The following is a 24,509-nucleotide window of genomic DNA, read 5'->3' as shown; positions in this document are numbered from 1 at the left end:
AATTGTGCATTAAATCTTTTCGATTGATATGAAATTTTGTATAGATTACCGATTGACACTTTGCGAAAGATTCTACGTTTGTACGTTCTATGGGATAAATAACAAAAATTATTTTAATAATTACAATAAACAATTTTTGGAGCACTATACACAAATTGGCGTTTTTTTGGGCTTTGTCAGCAATAAGCCATCCAAAATTAGATCAAATTCGAAGACGGAGACTATAAGGCAATAACTGTAAAAAAATAAATCTAACATATCACACCAAAGGTTCTCCTTCTGGTACCTAACTCACAAAGTGGCATAATTGTGTATCGGATTTTACTAAAATTTTGCAGAATGTAATATATTACCAAATCTGGATGAAGTCCGAAGATGAGTGCAGAGAACTTCAACAAGCCACAGACAAACGTAAGCCACTTAGATGAGCACAAGTGTTTTAGGTGTCAAACCTTTTGAGTGCAAGTATTTTTTTATACTCGAGTATTTTTTCACACCCTAACAATATCAATTGTTCGATTTTACGATCACCACTAGAGTATGAGAGAGTAACATGAATACAACACTCACAAGTGGTCGTGTAACATTTGTCAATTGACAGATTATACTCAGTTCTTGTGGTGTTGGGTCGTTTCAGATGTCGTGGAAACTAGTATACCCATTGAACATGCTAGTATACTCAACGAAAAGCATAAGGCAAGCAACTGAGTTACAACCAGTGTTGCCAAAACTTTGTTGAGGAAAAATGCTAGATTTTGTTGAAAAAATGCTAGAAAGTGCTAAAAAATTTAAAAAAGTGTCAGAAAAAAGTGCTAAACATTTCTAGCTTTGGAATTTTGCATATACATGCTCCTATGAGATTTGGCATTGGAAATGGAATATATCGATCATTTTGGGTACACCATACGCCAATATTTGTTTTTTAAGCATTTGGGCACATTTTCAACATAAATTGCTGTATATGTTTTTTTTTGTCTTCTTACTAGAACTTATAAATATTGGTCCACTTTTAAGGGTAGCCCCCATCAATTGCATTGGTTTTAACTCGATTGTTTAAATTTCGTTGAGTAAAAAATCTCCTTATCAAAAATTATTAATATTGGTCCATCTTTAGGGTAGCCCCCATTATTCGACATTTTGGGGACGTCGGACACGCAACCGAATTGACTAAATTTGGTCTATTTTTATACCCTTCACCACACTGTGGTACAGGGTATTATGTCTTTGTGCATATGTTTGTAACAGCAAAAATAATCGAGATAGGCCCATGGTTCCTTTTGAGAATATGCATAGAATCACTTTCTGAGTCGATTTATGCATGTCCGCCCATCCATGTTAAATTGTAAACAAAGTACAGGTCGCATTTATGATCCGAATTGTATGAAATTTGACACAGCTCATTTGTTTGGCCCAAGGACGAACCCTATTAAAATTGGGAAAAAATCGGTTCAGATTTAGATATAGCTCCCATATATATCTTCGTCCGATTTAAGGTAAATTGTGTACCAAAGTCCTTATATATATTCCGCTTTGCACGAAATTTGGCATAGCGTACTAAATTAAGTCTTGAATGATGTGTGAAAAGTTTCGTGAAAATCGGTTCAGATTTAGATATAGCCCCCATATATATTTTCGTCCGATTTAAGGTAAATTGTGTACCAATGTCCCTATATATCTTTTGATTTGCACGAAATTTGGCACAGCGTAATGAATAAAGTCTAGAATGATGTGTGCAAAGTTTATATAGCTCCCATATATATTTTCGTCCGAATTAAGGTAAATGGTGTACCAAAGTCCCTATATATCATTCGATTTGCACGAAATTTGTCATAGCGTGTGCTTATTTTCGTGAAAATCGGTTCAGTTTGGATATAGTACCCGTATATATTTTCGTCCGATTTTATGTAATTGGTGCATTTTGGTGTAGAGTACTGAATTAAATCTATTGACACAACGTACTGAAGTAATATAAATTAGTCTCTGGCATGTTTCCCTGAAATCGGTACAGATATAGATATATAACAAAAACGCGTCGTCTGTTAGGATACAGTTGTAAAATATACCCAAAGTGGTGAAGGGTATCATATAGTCGGCCCAGTCCGACTTTACTGCTTTACTTACTGGTATATAAATTTATAAATGTGCCATTCATAGAAAAAAAGTAAAAACTTTGGGCCTTACCAAATTTATTGTACCACAAGGTTCTCATTCAAAACACCTGCACTTGATCGCAGCTGAAGCGGTGCTATGCCATGGTAAATGTTTTCAAAGGAAAATAAAAGAATCGTGACCAATCTCCCCAAAATACAGAAATTTGGGGGTACCGTTATATGGGGGCTACCTTAAAACGTGGAGCACATGGTGCAGGGCATAAGAATAAATATTAGTAACTATAACCTGCAAGCAGAACCGACATTACAAGTCAATAATTTTTCTCATTAGATTTTTTTTTTAATATTTCAGATATTTTGCGTTAGAGTCGAACTCGAATTCAACCTGTCTTTACAACCCATTTGAATATCTTCTTCAATATAAATCTCTTCAACTCGTTTGTTTTGATGGAGTTTGAAATCTACCTACTAAAATATAAATACTAATAATGTCCAAATTTAATTAAGGTAAATAACTGTAAATAAATAATTCACATTGCGTACCCATTTGAGTACTTTTAAGGGTAAACAAATTATGTTTACCGTAATTTTTCTATTTTGGTCCTTATTCTGGCACAATCATAATATAAAGGGGTACCCTCGCCTTTTCGGTAATCTAAAGTGGTTATAACTTGGTTTTTCATTTTCCCAAATAAACAATCTACCAACAGACAATGCCATAGTCACCAATGAAGTACCCGAATATTTTTTAAGAAATTTGGAATACATGGCACATGCTGGTTAGCATTGGAAAATCAAATTCACCGCATGAAACATAGCGAAAATTCAGTGCGTCAATATGAAATCGGAAAACTGGATTTTTTTTGGATTGAAACAAAAATTGTAACAAATTTCCTAAGAAATAAAAAAATGCTAATAAAAGTGCTAGGTGCTAGATCAATTTTTTTGGTGCTAAACCAGTTCAAAAAGTGCTAAATCTAGCACTAAAAGTGCTAAATTGGCAACACTGGTTACAACAACTAGTAACAACACTTGATGTGCAGAGAGCAAGAGAGTAAGACAAGAAATTTAACCGAGTGCGCAAAACGACTCGACAAAACATACCTGAGTTTCGATGAATCAGTGAATTTGTTGTTCAAGTGGCAAAACATAATTGTACTCATAATTAGCAAGTGGCGAATAAGTATAAAAATAAGCCATTTGTTGTTGTTCTACCTAAGCGTGGATCTGTAAAGAATTATCAAAGACTTTAGCGTGAATTTTTAATAAAAAATTCACAAATACTATCAAAGCCTGGATTATTTAATAAAATTGTTCTCAAGGACTATCAAAGACTAAGAGTTAATTATACCCTACACAACAATATTGTCAGGGTATTATAGCTTTGTGTAGCCCCAAGAGTTTGTAAAGCTGCGAAATATTGGTACTAGACCCACCTTTAAATATACCGATCATATCTCGACCATCTGAGTCGACGTCTGTCCATTATAATTTGTAAAAATGATACATGCCACAGTTCTGTAGGTCCTGGTCAAAGAATAGCCCTATTGTTTTTATAATGATCCGTTAATATTTAAGGGGATGAAATGAAGCAAAAACTTTATTTTTGTCTGTTTTGGTCGCTCTAGAGGCCACAACTATGCCTCAAACACTACGAAATTTTACACCAGGGAGGGAATTTGGCCAAAGAATATTATAAAGATAGGTCAATATTTAGCGGGTCACATGGACCCATACTTTTGGGTTAAAAATTATTAAATTTGTATTCTATGGCGTATATATTTACTACTGGAGGACATAGATCAAAGAAGTTAATAGTATATTCATAAGTTATTGACCTTTAAATTGATAGCAATTATATTGTTGTATGTACTCGGTTGTGGGAGTTAGTGCGTTGATCGCTTTAAAATTTAGGTGGATCAATGAACCGAAAACTTTATTGTTTTCCGATTTTCCAGTTGCTCAAGAAGCCATTATTATATGTAGAACATCACATATTTTATGAAAGGATGAAAGGAATCTGACCAAATACTTAGAACGGCTGTTTAGATAATGATCGGACAATATTCCGAGGATTAAATCAACCAAAATCTAATGTGACCAACGTTTTGTTTTGTGGCGTAAATATTCAATTCGTGAAAACAAGATTTGGAAAATATGCTAGGGTTACAAAATGAAGCTGTGACCTATAATCGATCAAGAGGGTGCAAACATTGCGAACTATTGCCCAGGCTCAGAATTTAAACCCGCAGAATGTTAGATTTTCGTGGTAGTTGTGTAGGGTATAATATGGTCGGCCCCGTCCGACTATACTATTTTTAAGGCCTGAGAGTATATTTTTAGCAGAAAATAATCTCAAAGACTGTAAATAATCTATTCTCAAGGACTATCAGGATTTATTCATTTTTCACAAGGACTATTAATTACAAAATCGTTAATTTTTAATAAAACATTTCTCTGTTTTAAACTATAAATACTCTTTAAGACCGTTAGGGCCAAAGCGTAATTGTTTAACCCTTTGTGACCCAATGTTGCCCACAGGCAACAAAATGTTTTAGAGCTAATATTTAATATAGTGTTAGTAGATATATTGTGTATATAATATGGTCAAGAAAAATATAAAAAATGAAAATTTTTGGTAAAGTTTTGAGCTTTATAATATAGAGAAGAGGGCAAAAATGTGTACAGTACTAATTTCCAAATGTGTACAGTCCAAATTATTTAAATCGCTTCTTATTCGAAATATACGAATTCTGCCGTCAGAATTATTTTTGATTCTTGTAAAAGAGAATATAGAGAATAATTTAAAATTATTTTTTCGTCGATTTTGCATTTGGTTTTCTTGACATTGGGCTTTTATTTTTCAGAAAGAATGTACTGTATCTCCCAAATGCAAGGATTTTTCTATGATTACGGAAAAAAACGGGGCTCAAGGGTTAATAGACATATTCTCAAGGACTGCAATGTTTTTAAAGTCAATTTTTTAATTTTTTCAAACGATTGTCATATTTTTAAAAGAATATTTTTAAGACTTTCAAATTCCTTGACGCCTACTAATCAGAAGGACTATTAGTTATTTAAGTAAAATACCGGAAGAACTGTCAAAATTCAAATTGTGGATATTTTGAGCAAATTTCATGAGGGACCATTAAAGCCCAAAGCATGTAAATTTTGAGCTCATTATATATATATATATACCTATATATATATAATTCTGATCCACCTCATCCGGCCTTCTTAGTACATCCACAAACATTTTACATTACAAACATTTTAACTGCAAATAAAGTAATACAATTACAGTGGAAATGTTTTCGAAATTCAGTCTCGTATGAATTACAAGTGGAATTCTCGAATTTCATTTAAAATGTTTCAAATTTCATTTGAGTTTAAATCTTAAAAATATTCCAAAAATATGCTGTAGGCTGTCTATTGTGTAAAATCTGTTGACATAATAGGTGTTTTTGAAAATCTTACTTATCATATTTTTCGAGTCCATAGATCAAAAGAGTGACCAAGACGGACGTAGCCATATGGAATATTAATATTCTTCATTTCAATGGTCTATAAAATGCAAATAATTCGATTTATTACAATTCAAATCGAATATAAATGCTGATTCAAAAATGAAATATTAATTTAAAACGATGACCAAAATTAACCCACTAATTGATCATAAATCAAAAAGTTTAATTTCCAAAAATAAATAAAAAGCATAAATTATTCTGAGATCCCCAACATAGAGCAACACAAACATTATTACCCATTTGACCAAATTTGGTCAAACAACTAAATGTTGGACAAGACCATTAGAAGTTCATTAGCCACTAGATGAGTAATGGCATGGCAACAATGTGAACATAATTAAAAAAGTGAAGAGATTTTGAAGAGAGATACATACGAGAAATATAGATGAGATTGTAGTGTTAAGGATGAAGAATCTTCAATAATAGAAAACATATAATAGCGATTGCACAATGGACTTTCAAAGTAATTTTTTTAGATGTTATTAAATACCCGATGTATAGATTAGTTGGAAATTCTAAACAATTTAAGTTTGACTAAATATTATTCGATTCGAAAAAAATTTTTTTGGTCATCCCATTGTGCAATGTTATTATTAAAACATCTGATTTCTAAGATCATTAGATTAGTCCAAGAAACGAGATAAGTTTATTTTAAGAGTTATTTACTCGCAACTTCTCAATTACAAAAAAAAGAGAATTATTTGTTTTCAAAATTGATTCCCACAAAAAGTTCTACAAATCTCAATGAGCCATGATGCAACACAACAGCCTCAACCTCGAAAACTCTGCGAAGAGCAAAATGTTGGCAAAGCGAATTTAAGAGCGTAGAGAAATAAAAAAAAAATGCGGAAACAAGTTTGAATTGAAACTCTTTGGAGGTTTTTGTTTTTATTTAGTTACCAGCCTGCCAGCTTGACTGACTGACTGGGTGTGTGTATTGTGGATACTGGCAAGATACAAACCATAACATAACCATAACAACACAAGGAAAAACAAAAACACTCATACACACAATCAGCGGTGGATCGTACAGCACAGACAATCTGGGTCACAATTTGCCATTGAACCGGTGACGTCACATGGGGCCAATGACCGTAGTAAAAAGCACAACAATTCAGTCACAGCATTGCAACTACCAACAGAGGTTGCTGCCAATGCTGCTGTTGCTGCATCGGCAACAGCAGCATCATCAGCACCATCGTTGCAGCGCAATAACAATCCAACCTATCGCATCAACAACAGCCATGATCACGAACGCAATTGCTGCTACTATGGAGAACCCAAGTACATTAACCACATTTGTAGTAACAACAACAACGACAGATCAACATGCATTTTGGCTTAAACTTATACGGATACAAAACATGATAGTGTACGCGATACAAACACTACACCACCACCACTGACAACGAATGTTGATGATGATTTGCAAGGTTGCCATTTGGTTACAGAGGGTCAACTTGGATTTTGAGGATTTTGGTAATACGAATTGGATGTAAGTAAGAAAATTAGTTAACAATTCTAATCATAGAGCCAAGATAGTCCTGTCTTAGGAAAAATTGGCTTAAAAATCTACGCCTAGGGATTCGCAAGCCTTAGGGAAAATTGGCTTAAAGAATCTTCTCCATAGACGTTGGTATGGAGAAAAATCCTTTGATAGTCCTTGAGAAAATTGGGTTAAAAAATCGACTCCTTTGTCTTTAATAGTCCTTGAGAAAATTGACTTAAAAAAATCCACGCCTTTGCGTTTAATAGTCCTTGAGAAAATTGACTTAAAAAATCCACGCCTTTGATAGTCATTTAGAAAATTGACTTAAAAAATCCACGCCTTTGATAGTCATTTAGAAAATTGACTTAAAAAATCCACGCCTTTGATAGTCCTTTAGAAAATTTACTTAAAAAAATCCACGACTTGGCCTTTGATAGTCCTGGAGAAAATTGACTTAAAAAATCCACGCCTTTGATAGTCCTTGAGAAAATTGACTTAAAAAAATCCACGACTTGGCCTTTGATAGTCCTTGAGAAAATTTACTTAAAAAAATCCACGCCTTTGATAGTCCTTTAGAAAATTTACTTAAAAAAATCCACGACTTGGCCTTTGATAGTCCTTGAGAAAATTTACTTAAAAAAATCCACGACTTGGCCTTTGATAGTCCTTGAGAAAATTGACTTAAAAAATCCACGCCTTTGATAGTCCTTGAGAAAATTTACTTTAAAAAATCCACGCCTTGGCCTTTGATAGTCCTTGAGAAAATTGATTTAAAAAATCCACGCCTTTGTAGTCCTTGAGAAAATCGACTTAAAAAATCCACGCCTTTGGTAGTCCTTGAGAAAATTTACTTAAAAAATCCACGCCTTGACCTTTAATAGTCCTTGAGAAAATCTACTTAAAAAATCCACGCCTTGGCCTTTGATAGTCGTTGAGAAAATTTACTTTAAAAAATCCACGCCCTGAAAATTTACTTGAAAAAATCCACACCCTGAAAATTTACTTAAAAAATCCACGCCTTGGCCTTTGATAGTCCTTGAGAAAATTTACTTGAAAAAATCCAAGCCCTGAAAATTTACTTGAAAAAATGTACTTCAAAAATCCAGGCCTTGGCCTTTGATAGTTCTTGAGAAAATTTACTTAAAAAATCTGCGCCCTGAAAATTTACTTGAAAAAATCTACTTAAAAAATCCACGCCTTGGCCTTCGAAAGTCCTTGAGAAAATTTACTTAATAATCCCCGGCTAGGGCTTTGATAGTCCTTGACAAAATGTACTTAAAAAATCCACGCCCTGAAAATTTACTTAAAAAATTATAATCTTTGAGAAATTTAACTTTAAAAATTCGCGGTTAGGTCTATGATATACCTTGAAAATTATACTTAAAAAATCCACGCCTTGGCCTTTGATAGTCCTTGATAAAATTTACTTGAAAAATCGACGCCTTGGCCTTTGATAGTCGTTGAGAAAATTTACTTAAAAAAATCCACGCCCTGAAAATGTACTTGAAAAAATCCACACCCTGAAAATTTACTTAAAAATCCACGCCTTGGCCTTTGATAGTCCTTGAGAAAATTTACTTGAAAAAATCCACGCCCTGAAAATTTACTTGAAAAAATCTACTTAAAAAATCCAGGCCTTGGCCTTTGATAGTCCTTGAGAAAATTTACTTGAAAAAATCTACGCCCTGGAATTTTACTTGAAAAAATCTACTTAAAAAATCCGCGCCTTGGCCTTTGATAGTCCTTGAGAAAATTTACTAAAAAAATCCACGCCTTGTCCTTGAGAAAATTTGCTTAAAAAATCCACGCCATGCCCTTCGATAGTCCTTGAGAAAATTTACTTAATAATCCCTGGCTAGGGCTTTGATAGACCTCGAAAAAATTTATTTAAAAAAATGATCGGCCCCGTGCGATAATCTGCTCCTTTTGAATGTCCCCTCAAAATATATCTTCCCCAATCGATATGGCAACATTATAATCCGCGAATGGTGTTTGACTGTTTGTTACAATGCAGTCAGCCGAATAACGAGAAGATCATTTTACACCGGAATGGATGGATGGTTGGCTGGTTGGTCGCTCAGTCGGTTGCTTGCTTGGATGCATGGATGGATGGTTGGTTGGAGTGTAGCACTTCATTTCTGGTTTTCGGAATTGTTTGTGTTGTTCTACGGTTTTGTTGTTGTAATTATACTGGTTGCAATCTGCAGCAGCACCACCATTACCATTGGTAGTATGTAGTTTCTCTTGGTTCCTGATGCTGCCACTACCATAGTTACGAACTTGCTTCGAGTTGATGTCGCCTAGTTTTTTGTTTTGTTTGCCTTGCTAGTCTTGTTGCTATTGTTGTTTTCTTTTGACCACATTCATAAGTGCGGCGAGTATATCGTGTCTAAATACTGGCTCTATCGTATGTGTGACTGCATTCATGCAGCAAATATTTGTACTTCACAGCAGCATTGCTGCTATTCAATGTTGTTGAAGTAAAGTATTCTCGGCTGGCTTTGAATGAATTTTGCGAAGCTGCACTGAAGTGAACTAAACTGAGTTTAGACTAGACGACTAAGTTCGATTTTTTTCTCTGTTTGGAAGAGGAAGTTTTGTTTTGAATTTGTTTGTCGTTTTGTTGTTGTTGATGTTTGTTATTTATTGTTGTTGTTCTATTGAATGGATTTATTGTTGTTGTTAACAAAGCAAAGGTCACATTTTTCTAGTCAACTTTAGTCATATTGCTGGGTGAGCTTGATGATTTTGGGATTCCACTAGAATGTTCAACATGTAGCAGTGTTTTTGTGAGTATTTACAATACGAATTGTAATTTCACATAGGGAACGAATTTGCGAAGGATTTGAAGAAATGGTCTATGTGGAATTGGGTCTGAAAACTCTACGCTTAGATATGTGTTATTCCGAGAGAAAATGTATTTAAAATTTACATTTACTTAAAAAATCGCACTGAGATTTATGATAGTCCTTGAGAACGTTTCTTCAAAATTTACTTAAGTTAAATTTTCTTAGGTTTTCGAAAGATTTGTGAAAATTTACTTTAAAAATTTATGCGTAGGTCTTGGATAGTTCTTGAGAAAATTTTTATTAAACAATCTAATAGCCTAGACAGACGAAAGCCTTTATGTGTTGTTTATGCACAAAATCAAACTGAATTTATACTGAATTAGGCAATTTAAATATGACAATGCTGTCGAAAATTAATTGTTTCTTGTCAAATGTATTTATATTTATGAAAATAAACATAAGAAATGAAGGCAAATTTCAACCATTTTAAAATTGGGAGCTTTTTTGCTAAGATCATAGTTGCTATTCCTCCTTTATGTCATGTATCTATTTCCTAAAGATGTAATCCCGAAAAATATCGAAACAAATTTAAAAAATGTTCATCCTACACACAGACAAAAAATTGTTCGTTAATTCAGAAACTCTCGTCTGTCAGGGGTAAATATTAATTCAAATTAAGAAATTTTCAATCCAAATTAAGGCTGTCGTCTGTCTAGTGCTTGAGAAAATTGGGGTAACAAATACGTGCATAAGAATTTGAAAGTCCTTGGGGTAATTGATTTAAAAAATACACATAGCTTTTTCATTGTCCTTAAGAAAACCAATCTAAAAATCCACGTTTAGGGATATGATAGTCCTTGAGAAAATTAAGTTAAAACCCACGCTCTAAAGCTTTACACGGTCCTGGGCCTGTTTTCCACCAAAATGATTGCAATGTGGTGGGTGAAAATCACATTCACACACATTTTCCAATGTTGGTCCATCTTTATACATATCAAAGTACCACCCTATTTTCCCCTTTTAATATGAACGTCCCCAACTCAGTAAGGCCCGACCGATTTTAGTCATTGTGAAGGCCCATTTATGAGCGTTCACAATCCATGTAAGAGCCCCGACCGATTTTAGTCATTCTGAAGGCCCATTTATGAGCGTCCACAATCCATGTAAGGGCCCCGACTAATTTTAGTCATTCTGAAGGCTTAGCTTAAGGGTGAAAAAAGTTTATCTTGGGAGACCTTTACGAGGTTTTTTCCTATTGAAAAAATTGATATTTTAATATTTGTATTGTAGTAAGGCTCTCTCCGCATTGTTGAAATTTCAATAATTGCTACATTTTGATATAAGGAATATGCCGAATAGGTATTTTGGAGTATATGGACAGGTTAATATGGGTGCACCATTAAATCTGAATAAAGTAATTGGGTATGTACCGATTATCAAAAGAAATAATATTGAAATAAGTTAAGGCTAATTAAAGTATACATATATATTAATATGTGCCGAAATAGCTCAGTTGGGAGAGCGTTAGACTGAAGATCTAAAGGTCCCCGGTTCAATCCCGGGTTTCGGCAGAAAATTGATTTTACTATATTTGAAATGGGTATACTTGTCTCGTAATACACTATCACAGGATGTGTGTTATCTTGGGTCATTATGATTGTACTAATACATTATTATTCTGATGTCCCTCATACAATTTACCTGATGGGCTTGGAAACGATTTTTAACGAAGACGATTTATGGTAAAATCTGTAGCAGAAAGTATATCCGATAGATAGGTGAACTTAGCTGCCAAATTACAAACAATTCGATTGAAACTGTGATTAAAGCCTTCAAAATAATTTTTTGTAGTGGTCATACCAAATTGGGCATCGTTATGCCTGGGTTTAAATTCCGGACACTATAAAAACTATATCATTGTCAGTACGATTTTGCCCTGAAAGATGTTATTAACTTAAACGTCTTCATAAGGCGATTCAAAGATTTAAGCAACATTCTAGTCGACTTAATAATAATCCCAATAGAGATGAATACCAATAATTTTATTTGTGGCCTCAATAGTTTGCGCTAAACTTAATACAAGTTTAATTTTAGAATGTATTATCTTGAAAAAAATAAATAAATAAATAATTTATTCAAAAATAAAATGCATTAGAATGTCATATACTTGAAAAAGGTTAAGTGAACATAAATCCGATGCAGCTTTATACAAAAAACTCGACGTAATTAACATTTATAATTGTTAAAAATTAACAATACAGGTACATGCCGAAATAGCTCAGTTGGGAGAGCGTTAGACTGAAGATCTAAAGGTCCCCGGTTCAATCCCGGGTTTCGGCAGAACAATGGTTTTTAGAAAAGCCTCAATAATAAAAAGGACAGAATGAAATTAAGAAAAGCTTTGTCAGATAATATATATATATATATATATATATCTTCAAGGTTATTTAATGTAATATATTTTTAATCTGTATCCTGTTTGCTATTAAATGAATGAAGTCAACTTACCTGCCGATAGGCGATCAACTGCAAATAAGAAAAAAAAATATTTTATTAATAAGATTGATTTCTTAACATATAAATCTGTTTTTAAAATTTTAAATAAATAAAAACCACAGATAGAGAAGTATTTATAATGCATATTACCCTTAGTTTAGTTTTCGGTTAATTCCTCGTCTAACAAATAATTATCAAATAATAACACTGTGCAACACTAAAAATAATTACCTGCCGATAGGCTAAAAAAAGATCAACTGCAAATTTAGAAAAAAATATTTTATTAATTTTTAAATTTTCGATTATGATTTCATAAAAAAATTATAGAATATACGTGTATCGGCGTTTTGAAAGTTTACGTCGGGAGGTAACCTAAAAAGGGGGGAAAATATTGAAAACTCATTCAATCACTATTGAATATAAATATATAGTTTTTTCTGAGACTTGAAGTGGATTTTGACGTAGAATATTTTATTCTTTGACATTATATATATATATATATATATATATGCTTTCTGTCTATAGAAGATATTATAGGTCGTACATAAATAACTCTCAGATCGATCGTCTCTAGAAAAAATCTTGCAAGAACTTCATATGGTCTAAATGTATCTGTGGTAGACCACAGTTTCTCTTATAATGTCTCTGAAGCTTAGTTACGTTCTTCTCTTGCCAGTAGATCATCAGAAGATCTGTAATAGATGATCTGCACTTTGAGACCTTCATAAGGGACTTTTTAAGACTAATGTCCTTTAGAAGCAGTCTAAAGACGTAATACATCCAGATCAAGTTTTCTATATATTACTTAAGGAGGTCTTTGGAATATAGAAATACTTTTCCCATAGCACGTATTTCAAACGGAGCACTTCCATAATACCCACATAATACAAAAAACATGCAGAAATTATGCAACCTTCAAGACTTAGGACAAAATCTTCTGTCTAGAGGATTAGCTTTAGAGCTTGCCTTCTTCCAATATTAGATAACTTCGGAAAACCTTATGCACAAACACTTACTAAAAATTTCGAAAATAAGGGAAGTTTAAATGGGTTTATATCTGTATAGGAAGCTTTCAGCAGATTCTATTCCCAAAGAATATCTACGTCTTTATGAGGTCTACAGACTAGAGGAGATCTATAGTAATTATTTTGGCATAGAGGTGATCTCTAGTAATTATTTTGGTTCCTAAAGATCTTCTTTCTATTCCGAAAGTTTTATGTCAAAAGAAACAAAAACAAAAAAAAACATCCCCCGAAGTAATTTTTATCTTGTCAACAGGAAGTCCCTCAGGAAGTCGTTTTTGTCTGTCTACAGAAGAGTACCACAATTCCAAAGATCTCTAGAAAATTCCGAAGTCCTCCGTAGAATTCCATCAGAAGATCTTTTTTGTCTCTCTATTGAAGAGTACAAAATTTCCAAAGATCTCATCAGTGTAGGTATATAGTGCTATCCATGCATTGCATGGTAAACTGCCGGAATCATATTTTAAATATATATATGTTTTTTGATGAAAAAAGAAAGAAAAAAGTAATTTAAAACATATCCGCCATTATCCAATATTTTAATAAATATTTGTCTGAAAAATGAAACAACTTCAAATCTCTGTTTGCAGGTATTGCAGGTCATTTTAAATTCAATTTATTGAATTATTTTTGTAGTCAGTAGTCAGGTCAATCAAGTACATATTATTTTGATAAGAGGAACCTATTTTGGACGGAATGTGATATCAAACGTGGTATAAATTTGTAAACTCAACCACGGAATACATTTCCCGATATTCTTCTCACATGTAGCCGAAATAGCTCAGTTGGGAGAGCGTTAGACTGAAGATCTAAAGGTCCCCGGTTCAATCCCGGGTTTCGGCAAAATTAAATATTTTTTACGCTTATTACCATTCATTCAATTAATTAACATTTGCAAATAAATGAACATTTTGCACATGGCCATATTATAACAAAAACACACACAAAAGAAAACATTTTGGCTAATACATCAATTGTCATGATTATGATTGACCACTAGATTGATAATGGACAGGATGGAGGGATAAACATTCGCACCTTTTACAGCTTAGCCATAACAAAAAAAGTATTATGATGAATTTTTGCTATAAGTGGAATATTTAGGCGTGTGTCCACCAAAAACACACATGTGTGTATGTCTGTCTGTTGATATGCATGAATAACAAAAAATGGATACAGTGGACTTTTTAAAAATGCCCACAAAGAATATACCGAAGGAGATTAATTTACCTGCTTTTGAGTGTACTTCATTGATCGATGTATTTGAGCATGTGTAAGTGGTAGCACAATGGAATAGCACACAAAATACGCACCAACCACATTTATTACCTTTAATAGGACACACAATGTAACGCCTGTCCTACTGGAAAAGGCATGTGTCCCTCCTAAGCATTGTAGTGCATCTTAGGGAACAATAAATGTATCAAGGTGGTCATCAGCGTCGAAACAATAAACAAAGGTATTACTATTGGCCATGTGCTATACCAATTGGTAGCAGAGTTAAGTGTGGAGACGGGTACACTTCAATGAACCTATTCAAATTTTAAATGTCTTAATTCAGGAAATTGATTGAGAAGCATTTACAATACATACGACATCGTTTGTGTCGAGAAGGAGAGAAGAATGAGGCGTATGAGTGCAAATCCATAGATTTGGCGTATCCTTGCAAATTTGGCCAACGTACATCAGTGTACAATAAAATAGCAATAAGAGTTTTTTCTATAGAAAAAAAAAATCAAAACTCAGTTTTTGAGGCCTTCTTTTTACAGAAAGTAATAAAATATCAGTTATTGAGTAAAAGAAACAAATTATGCTTTCTGTAGAAAAAAATATACCTCAGTTACTGAGGAGGGAAATAAGAGGCATTTTTTCTCTACAACAAAAATAAAACCTGAGTTGCTGAGCCTTAGTAACTAGGTAATGACCTCAGTCACTGAGGTATTTTTTTATCCTTAATTTTTTTTCACAATATCTTATAGTGCTCTTCAACTGAACACTGCTGCTGTTAGTTGCCAAATTCATTGTCTTATTGGTTTTGAAAAAATACCTGCCTTTTGTCAAAAACTTCGTTTAGCTAGCCCTAAATGTGGAGGTCACTCCATTGTATCCTGTATTTTTATTGTCTTCCTAATCTTATGGGAGTCTAATCCCCATTTAAATTGGCCATGTGTTTCATTTCATACAGGTCTGATTAATATTGCACGGAAATTATTATGGACAATGGACGAGATTGAAAGGCAAAAGACACGTGTGTGCAGCGTGCCAGCAAGGTGATGAATTGGAATATTTAATTGAAACATATTCTGCTACAATAGCAATAATGAGTGTGTATTGGAAGTTCAACTCTACAATTGATTGATGTGACGAATTGAAGCGGAATGGGACACAAAAGCCGAGGATTTCAATATTAGAAGTTAGTCCGACGAGTTTGTACAGACCTTACTGGAATATATAACACTTTGTGCGCCGAAATAGCTCAGTTGGGAGAGCGTTAGACTGAAGATCTAAAGGTCCCCGGTTCAATCCCGGGTTTCGGCAGAATACATATTTTGATAACACGATGACAAACATTCCACGTCACTCTCAATAGAGATTATTATCAGAGAGTGTTTATATATCATTCAAATAGGGATTATGTTCCAAAATCAGAACTTAGAGGTCAGGGCTTTAACCTAGTATCGGACAGACCCACATACGTTTTTAAAATATTTTTTTTACAACCATATATTTTTTAATGATAATATTCATAACTAAGCCTGTTAGCCGAAATAGCTCAGTTGGGAGAGCGTTAGACTGAAGATCTAAAGGTCCCCGGTTCAATCCCGGGTTTCGGCAGAATAAATATTTTGATAATACAAAGACAAACATTCCACGTCACTCTCAACTCAATAGAGATTATTATCAGAGAGTGTTTATATATCATTCAAATAGGGATTATGTTCCAAAATCAGAACTTAGAGGTCAGGGCTTTAAACTAGTATCGGACAGGCCCACATACGTTTTTAAAATATTTGTTTAAAAACCACATATTTGTCTAAAAATAATACTATTGACTGATCCTGTTAGCCGAAATAGCTCAGTTGGGAGAGCGTTAGACTGAAGATATAAAGGTCCCCGGTTCAATCCCGGGTTTCGGCATTACAAATATTTTGGAATTTATGATATTAAATTTTAGCATCTACAAAATAGTGGTGCACATAATTATATGCGAATCATTTGCAAATTAACATCGTGCATTTTATGAATCTGATTTGATGTCAAATATGATTGACCGAATGTTTAGATACCGGTTCAAATACATATCGTAAACAAATAGTTCGAAAAATTTTTAATTTTTAAATATGATTTGAAATTGATATATTTATTAATTTTTGGCCGATGTTTTTATTAATTTATTAACTACAATTGTTTTATCGGCCGAAATAGCTCAGTTGGGAGAGCGTTAGACTGAAGATCTAAAGGTCCCCGGTTCAATCCCGGGTTTCGGCAGAGAAAAACTTTTTAATTAATAATTATATGTATCCTATGCAATATTCAGCATTAATTAACCCATTGGACGCCAATGTTCCTCTAAATGGCATAAACAATAGCAATGAAATTATAATAAAACTACGATTATACAAATGAATGTGTTCTTCTAGCAATTGCTGCATGCATATTTGTTATTTAAAATATTCATAAGTTTAAAAACTAATTTTTAGATTGCAGGTAGATAATCCCAGTTTACCTGCAATCCAAAAATTAGTCGATTTAATAAGATTCATGTTTCGTTTCTAGCAATCCATGGAATTTTGTCATAATTTATATACAATTGCATAGAAATTTATATTACATACAGGCGTTGAAAGTTTGCCGAAATAGCTCAGTTGGGAGAGCGTTAGACTGAAGATCTAAAGGTCCCCGGTTCAATCCCGGGTTTCGGCAAATCTTTTTTGTAGTTATTATTAATTTGAATATGTTTATACATGCGTCTTGCATTTTGATTAGACCTTTTGATAATTTCAATGCAATGAGTTGTATAAAATAATTTTTTACGTGGGAATGTAAATACTTATTTTTTTCAATTTGCCCTTTTGCGTTAAAGTATATGCCGAAATAGCTCAGTTGGGAGAGCGTTAGACTGAAGATCTAAAGGTCCCCGGTTCAATCCCGGGTTTCGGCAGAATAAATTATTTTGCATTTAATATTTAAAGTATTTTTTTGGATTTTAGAAAAAAGTGTAAAGTGGTTCATAAATTGTGGGGTTTTCCGTGGAAATTATAAAAAATTATACTATTTTTACAAAAAAAAAAAAAAAAAAAAAAAAATTAAAAAGTGAAAGTGCTCTTTTAATAATTAAATGGAATAATACTTAAAAGCACATTCCTACTATTTTAAGTAGATATTTGAGAAAAAAAAAATCATAACCCTAAGAGACACACACAATGTTAGATCAATTCATCAGCCTCGTGGCGTTATATACATTTGGGGCCACTTATACTACTCCGACAACACAATTGGGACGTTTATTACATTTTATATACCGAGCCATATTCGTCAAAAAATCCTATCCCTCAAAATTTGAAATTTTAAAGGAGAGATTTTGTTTTAATAAATTCAGATTTAATAAAGCTACTATTTAGCAATTTAGAACTATAGTTTAAAACAAAACTAGTTTATAACAAAGCTATAGTTCTAAATTTCAAAATAATAGCTTTATTAAATCTGAATTTATTAAAAAAACCTCCTCATGAAACATTTCAAATTTGAGGGCTACGTTTTTTTTGCGAATATGGCTCGATATATAAAATGTAGTAAACGTCCCAATTGTATTGTCGGAGTAATATAAGTGGCCCCAAATGTGTGTAACGCCACGAGGCTGATGAATCGATCTAACATTGTGTGTGTCTCTTAGGGTTATGATTTTTTCTCAAATATCTATTTAAAATAATAGGAATGAACTTTTAAGGATTATTCATTTTAATTATTAAACGAGCACTTTCTCATTATCATTATTTTTTCTTTTGTAATAATAGTATGATATTTTATAATTTCCACGAAAAACCACACAATTTTTGAACAAAATGGGATATTGGTAATAGAAATCGATGTAGATTTGACGGTCTTATTATCGATTACGTGTAGGCATTTTATTTTGAATCTTATGGAACGTTAAACCTTTTATGATTAAAAACATTTCGTGGGATAAAAAGGATTATATTATTTGCTTGAGCTTAAGTATATAACATGTATAGAGATGGGGAGTGGGTAAATACCCGGTAAATTTGGGTCCAATTTTTCATATAGCGCCCATATAGCCGTACCTCCTGATTTAAAGAATTTGTTGGTTATTAGGCACATTTTGCGATCAAATTGGCTGTAATTTGGCACAGAGAGTTATCTATGGGTACCAAATATCCCTGCAAAAATGTATAGATGTAGTTCCACGTTTTCTGGTAGCCTTCAAGTTTTTATATAGCCCCCATATAACCGATATAAGGTACTTTTTGTCAGGGACCCCAATTTCCATACCAATATTCACTTTGACATTTAAAACCTGAGAGCAAAATGTTGGCATAAAAAATATGATCTTGCACCTCGCACTTTTTAGTATTTAAATTCTTTATTATTATTTTTTTTTAATTTCTGGTATAAACATAAAAAGGTTGTTTTTCGATTTTACTTTGACACACGGAAATTTCCGTATGTTTTACTCTATAAGTGTGATTTTCCAATATTAAACCATGTTAATTGTGGGATGTTTGATATTGAAAATGAGATATATCGGCCCATTTTTACCGAAGCTCTCATGTAGCCTAAATTTAAGGTTTTTCTCAATTTTTTTTTAACTAATCAGCTATAATTAGGTATTTTTGTTTCCCACTAGGTGAAAAAGTACCCTGTCTTTAGTGAAATATTTACATAAAATCGATCGAAACTGTATATGGGAGCTATATACACAAAATCGGGCGAAAATATGTGTGGAAGATATGTATAAATCTGAACCGATTTCAACAAAACTTAACTTACTCCATTTTTATAGATTTTCTACACCTCTTGGATAACATCTTCCCGTGTTAAAATGAACCGCTTCTCTTGGATTCATACGGCAGAGAAGGCAAATTTTGGCATTTTTCGCACAAATATGTTAGTGCATTTGGAGTTTTAAATATTAAACGATCTTCATCAAACAATCATATATATTTCGGGAGAAATTCCATTCCGTATTAATCGCTGTTAGGACCATAATTGTGTGTGTATATATCTTTGTGCAGCCCCAAGAGTTTGTAACGCCGCGAAATATTGGTCCTAGACCCATCTTTAAGTATACCGATCGTCATATCTTGACTAGATGAGTCGATCTAGACATGCATGTCTGTCCGTCTGTCTGTCCATTATAATTTGTAAACACGATACAGGCCACAGTTATGGACCAATCTTCAGGAAATTTTGCATGTAGTATGGGTTTTGGCCAATGAAGACCCCTATTGTTTTTGGAAAAGATCGGTTAATATTTAGGGGATGAAATGAACCAAAAACTTTATTTTTGTCGGTTTTTCTGGTCGTTCCAGAGGCCGCAATTATGGCCTGTTTTGATAAAGATCGGTCAATAATTAGCGGGTCAAATGGACCCTAACTTTTGTGTGAAAAATGACAACATTTGTATTCTATAGCGTATATATATACCACTGAAGGACGTAGACCCGAGAAGTTGATAGTATATCCAAGAGGAGTGGTTGATCTTTTAATTGATACCAATTATATTGTCGTATGTACTCGGATGCGGGAGTTACACATAAATATTTTCAGGTGCTTACGTATTAAGATATTATTTAATAACCTATTACCACACTGGAGGGCGGAAATATAGCGTGGATCGCTTTGAAATGTTCCATGAGGTTCCAGTTATGGTCAAGGACAACGCCTAACATGTTAGGTTATGATCAGATAAAAATTTTTCGGATGAAATGGACCGATATGTAAATGTATAGAAGCAATAGCTTCTGGGGAGAATATCCCAACAAAAAACTAAGGGAACTGATGAGGATCAGTGGCGTGATCCGAAACTATAGTCTTCCCTGCCTTACCCCTCGGCAAACAATGCCATACATTCCCCACTAATAAATAGTTGTTTTTTTTTTATAAAAACAACAAACTGGGATTCAGCCTGACTATTTTGCAAAAACAAAATACAAATGGTATCCCAAATAAACCGCCAACACTACTGAAGTTGTAGACGCAGGCACGGTTAAACTGTTTGGTTTGTTGCTGTACACTAGCAACACCAACAAAGTCGTTGTGTGCATTTGTCGCGATGTGACAACACACAACAGTGGGAAAGGTGTGGTATTGTTTGTAAATGCCTTGTTAACCTCGAAGTGAGGCTCCAGCGAAATTCTCATGCAGTTTATGTCGTTGGTCAGCTAAGTACTTCGCTTTGTTACAAGAGACATTTGGGTAGAAAAGGTTTTTTGTATAGAAGCAATAGCTTCTGGGGAGAATATCCCAACAAAAAACTAAGGGAACTGATGAGGATCAGTGGCGTGATCCGAAACTATAGTCTTCCCTGCCTTACCCCTCGGCAAACAATGCCATACATTCCCCACTAATAAATGGTTGTTTTTTTTTTTTTTATAAAAACAACAAACTGGGATTCAGCCTGACTATTTTGCAAAAACATGGACCGAAAACTTAATTATTTGTACTTTTCAAGTCGAAAGCCGAACATCACAACACAACCCACGGTGAATGGAATCTGGACAAGTATGTAGAGGGGCTGTACTGATTATTAGTAAAATTTGCTGACCACTAGCCAGTCAAAAGTGTGCAAATATCGCGAAATATTGCCCAATCTCAGAATATAGAACCACAGAAAGTTAGATTTTCATGGAAGTTGTGTAGGTTATCATATGGTCGGCCCCGTCCGGCTATACTGCTCCGCTCACTGGTTTTTCAATATAGTTTTGAAAACACTGCATGGGGGCTATGTGGAAACATGTGAAAAAAAGTGGTTTACTAACAAAAATTACTGATCGCCAAATTAATGTCACTTCACAATGCCAAATTTTATTTTATTTGGAAATTGTGCCTAGGACTAGCAAAATACGCGTAAAAGCGATAGACGCTTATGTGGGGCAATATTTATAATTTTTTGGTAGGGTGCTTCGACAAGTTGGTAACATTCTTAGTAACAAAAATTCGTTGAAAAAATCTCTGACATCATCATCAAATTCCAAAAATTGGCGGTTACGGTTATATGGTGGCTATACCAAAACGTGGACCCACATCGAATTGGAATCAATTACTTTGTAAAACGTGCTTAATGTGCCAAATAATCATCTATCTCAAATTTTGCAAAACCTACAGTCATTTCCACAGACTGGCAGGGGTGCATAAAATATATGAGAACTAGTCATAACATACATATGACGAATTATATAAGATGATGCCTACAATATATATTTTAATATATATAAAATTTACTATTTTAAATATACTAAAATGTTAATTAAATATATAAAAATGTTAATGTTTAACGCAGTGGAGGAACAAAATGTTTAACATAGTTCGTTTAGTTCAGCATGTTCACTTTATTTTTTTTATTTTATCGCTGTAGAAAAACATGTGATTTAATCAACCACAGACGATCTAAAATGTTAGACCCCAAACATTCGATATTTATATACATGCACACCGCACACTGTATGTATATAAATTAGTTTATTTATGAGCGACACACAGATAATCTTATCACAGACAAGAGGCAAACAAAACTATAAATTGTTGTTGTGTAAGTAATGTTAAATAAATAATATGAGAAAAAATGTGGAGCAGCCGAAATAGCTCAGTTGGGAGAGCGTTAGACTGAAGATCTAAAGGTCCCCGGTTCAATCCCGGGTTTCGGCAGGTCATATTTTTTAACTGAAGAGGAATATTCGATAAAACACTGGTAATTTATAAATGTATTAAAAAATATGAACAACTATAATTCTTGAGAAATGAGATCTTAATTATCTAAATGGTTTATATATTATACATTTAGATATTTAAAATGCTGGCGAAGTGTTTAAAATGAGTATCTCAAATCTGTCAACATTATTCTAATAAGACATAAACAACATTTTCCTTGAGGACCTAAATATTGTTACATAGAGTGCTGAAATTTTGTGAAAAAAATCAGTGAGCGGAGCAGTATTGTCGGACGGGGCCTACCACGGAACTCTAACTTTCTTCAGATTTTTATTCCGAAAATTATAGCCGATGTCTTGACCACAACTTGAACCTCATGGTGGAATATTTCAAAGCGATCAGCGCTATATTACGCTCTCCAGTGTGGTAATGTGTTACTAAATGATATCTGAACTCATAAGCACCTGTAAATATTTACGTGTAAATCCCACATCCGAGTACATATGACAATATAATTAAAAAATCCACGCCTTATGGATGGTCCTTGAAAAAATATTCTTTAAAAAATCCACGCATTATGGATGGTCCTTGAAAAAATATTCTTTAAAAAATCCACGCCTTATGGATGGTCCTTGAAAAAATATTCTTTAAAAAATCCACGCATTATGGATGGTCCTTGAAAAATATTCTTTAAAAAATCCACGCCTTGTAATAGTCCTTGAAAAAATATTCTTTAAACAATCCACGCCTTGTAATAGTCCTTGAAAAAATATTCTTTAAAAAATCCACGCCTTGTAATAGTCCTTGAAAAAATATTCTTGAAAAATCCACGCCTTGTAATAGTCCTTGAAAAAATATTCTTGAAAAATCCACGCCTTGTAATAGTCCTTGAAAAAATATTCTTTAAAAAATCCACGCCTTGTAATAGTCCTTGAAAAAATATTCTTTAAAAAATCCACGCCTTGTAATAGTCCTTGAAAAAATATTCTTTAAAAAATCCACGCCTTGTAATAGTCCTTGAAAAAATATTCTTTAAAAAATCCACGCCTTGTAATAGTCCTTGAAAAAATATTCTTTAAAAAATCCACGCCTTGTAATAGTCCTTGAAAAAATATTCTTTAAAAAATCCACGCCTTGTAATAGTCCTTGCAAAAATATTCTTTAAAAAATCCACGCCTTGTAATAGTCCTTGAAAAAATATTCTTTAAAAAATCCACGCCTTGTAATAGTCCTTGAAAAATATTCTTTAAAAAATCCACGCCTTGTAATAGTCCTTGAAAAAATATTCTTTAAAAAATCCACGCCTTGTAATAGTCCTTGAAAAAATATTCTTTAAAAAATCCACGCCTTGTAATAGTCCTTGAAAAAATATTCTTTAAAAAATCCACGCCTTGTAATAGTCATTGAAAAAATATTTTTTAAAAAATCCACGCCTTGTAATAGTCCTTGAAAAAATATTTTTTAAAAAATCCACGCCTTGTAATAGTCCTTGAAAAAATATTTTTTAAAAAATCCACGCCTTGAAATAGTCCTTGAAAAAATATTTTTTAAAAAATCCACGCCTTGTAATAGTCCTTGAAAAATTATTCTTTAAAAAATCCACGCCTTGTAATAGTCCTTGAAAAAATATTCTTTAAAAAATCCACGCCTTGTAATAGTCCTTGAAAAAATATTTTTTAAAAAATCCACTCCTTGTAATAGTCCTTGAAAAAATATTTTTTAAAAAATCCACGCCTTGTAATAGTCCTTGAAAAATTATTCTTTAAAAAATCCACGCCTTGTAATAGTCCTTGAAAAAATATTCTTTAAAAAATCCACGCCTTGTAATAGTCCTTGAAAAAATATTTTTTAAAAAATCCACGCCTTTTAATAGTCCTTGGAAAAATATTCTTTAAAAAATCCACGCCTTGTAATAGTCCTTGAAAAAATATTCTTAAAAAAATTAACGCCTTGCAAAGGTCCTTGAAAAAATATTCTTTAAAAATCCAAGCCTAGTAATGGTCCTGAAAAAAATATTCTTTAAAAAATCCACGCCTTGTTATAGTCCTTGAAAAAATATTCTTTAAAAAATCCACGCCTTGTAATAGTCCTTGAAAAAATATTCTTTAAAAAATCCACGCCTTGTAATAGTCATTGAAAAAATATTCTTTAAAAAATCCACGCCTTGTAATAGTCCTTGAAAAAAT

At 33.1% G+C, this 24,509-nt stretch overlaps 10 non-coding genes across 10 annotated transcripts; all 10 read left to right on the top strand.

Moving 5' to 3' along the window:
• The first annotated feature begins 11,414 nt into the window (after nt 1-11,414).
• Trnaf-gaa (transfer RNA phenylalanine (anticodon GAA)) lies at nt 11,415-11,487 on the top strand. Its single transcript has one exon. It is a non-coding gene; the product is annotated as a tRNA-Phe (tRNA).
• Nucleotides 11,488-12,183: 696 nt separating this feature from the next.
• Trnaf-gaa (transfer RNA phenylalanine (anticodon GAA)) lies at nt 12,184-12,256 on the top strand. The gene has a single exon. It is a non-coding gene; the product is annotated as a tRNA-Phe (tRNA).
• A 1,948-nt stretch (nt 12,257-14,204) lies between these two features.
• Trnaf-gaa (transfer RNA phenylalanine (anticodon GAA)) lies at nt 14,205-14,277 on the top strand. Its single transcript has one exon. It is a non-coding gene; the product is annotated as a tRNA-Phe (tRNA).
• A 1,622-nt stretch (nt 14,278-15,899) lies between these two features.
• On the top strand, nt 15,900-15,972 carry Trnaf-gaa (transfer RNA phenylalanine (anticodon GAA)). Its single transcript has one exon. It is a non-coding gene; the product is annotated as a tRNA-Phe (tRNA).
• A 224-nt stretch (nt 15,973-16,196) lies between these two features.
• Trnaf-gaa (transfer RNA phenylalanine (anticodon GAA)) lies at nt 16,197-16,269 on the top strand. Its single transcript has one exon. It is a non-coding gene; the product is annotated as a tRNA-Phe (tRNA).
• Nucleotides 16,270-16,499: 230 nt separating this feature from the next.
• Nucleotides 16,500-16,572, top strand: Trnaf-gaa (transfer RNA phenylalanine (anticodon GAA)). Its single transcript has one exon. It is a non-coding gene; the product is annotated as a tRNA-Phe (tRNA).
• Nucleotides 16,573-16,850: 278 nt separating this feature from the next.
• Nucleotides 16,851-16,923, top strand: Trnaf-gaa (transfer RNA phenylalanine (anticodon GAA)). Its single transcript has one exon. It is a non-coding gene; the product is annotated as a tRNA-Phe (tRNA).
• A 362-nt stretch (nt 16,924-17,285) lies between these two features.
• Nucleotides 17,286-17,358, top strand: Trnaf-gaa (transfer RNA phenylalanine (anticodon GAA)). Its single transcript has one exon. It is a non-coding gene; the product is annotated as a tRNA-Phe (tRNA).
• A 165-nt stretch (nt 17,359-17,523) lies between these two features.
• Nucleotides 17,524-17,596, top strand: Trnaf-gaa (transfer RNA phenylalanine (anticodon GAA)). The gene has a single exon. It is a non-coding gene; the product is annotated as a tRNA-Phe (tRNA).
• Nucleotides 17,597-22,247: 4,651 nt separating this feature from the next.
• Nucleotides 22,248-22,320, top strand: Trnaf-gaa (transfer RNA phenylalanine (anticodon GAA)). The gene has a single exon. It is a non-coding gene; the product is annotated as a tRNA-Phe (tRNA).
• Nucleotides 22,321-24,509: the final 2,189 nt, after the last annotated feature.

Source organism: Musca vetustissima, unplaced genomic scaffold, assembly GCF_032173495.1.
Source record: "Musca vetustissima isolate MV318-11 ecotype Yass unplaced genomic scaffold, APGP_CSIRO_Mvet_v1 utg5221, whole genome shotgun sequence".
NCBI lineage: Eukaryota > Metazoa > Arthropoda > Insecta > Diptera > Muscidae > Musca > Musca vetustissima.
Note: the sequence above shows the minus strand (reverse complement) of the source record. Positions and strands in the feature narration are given on the sequence as shown.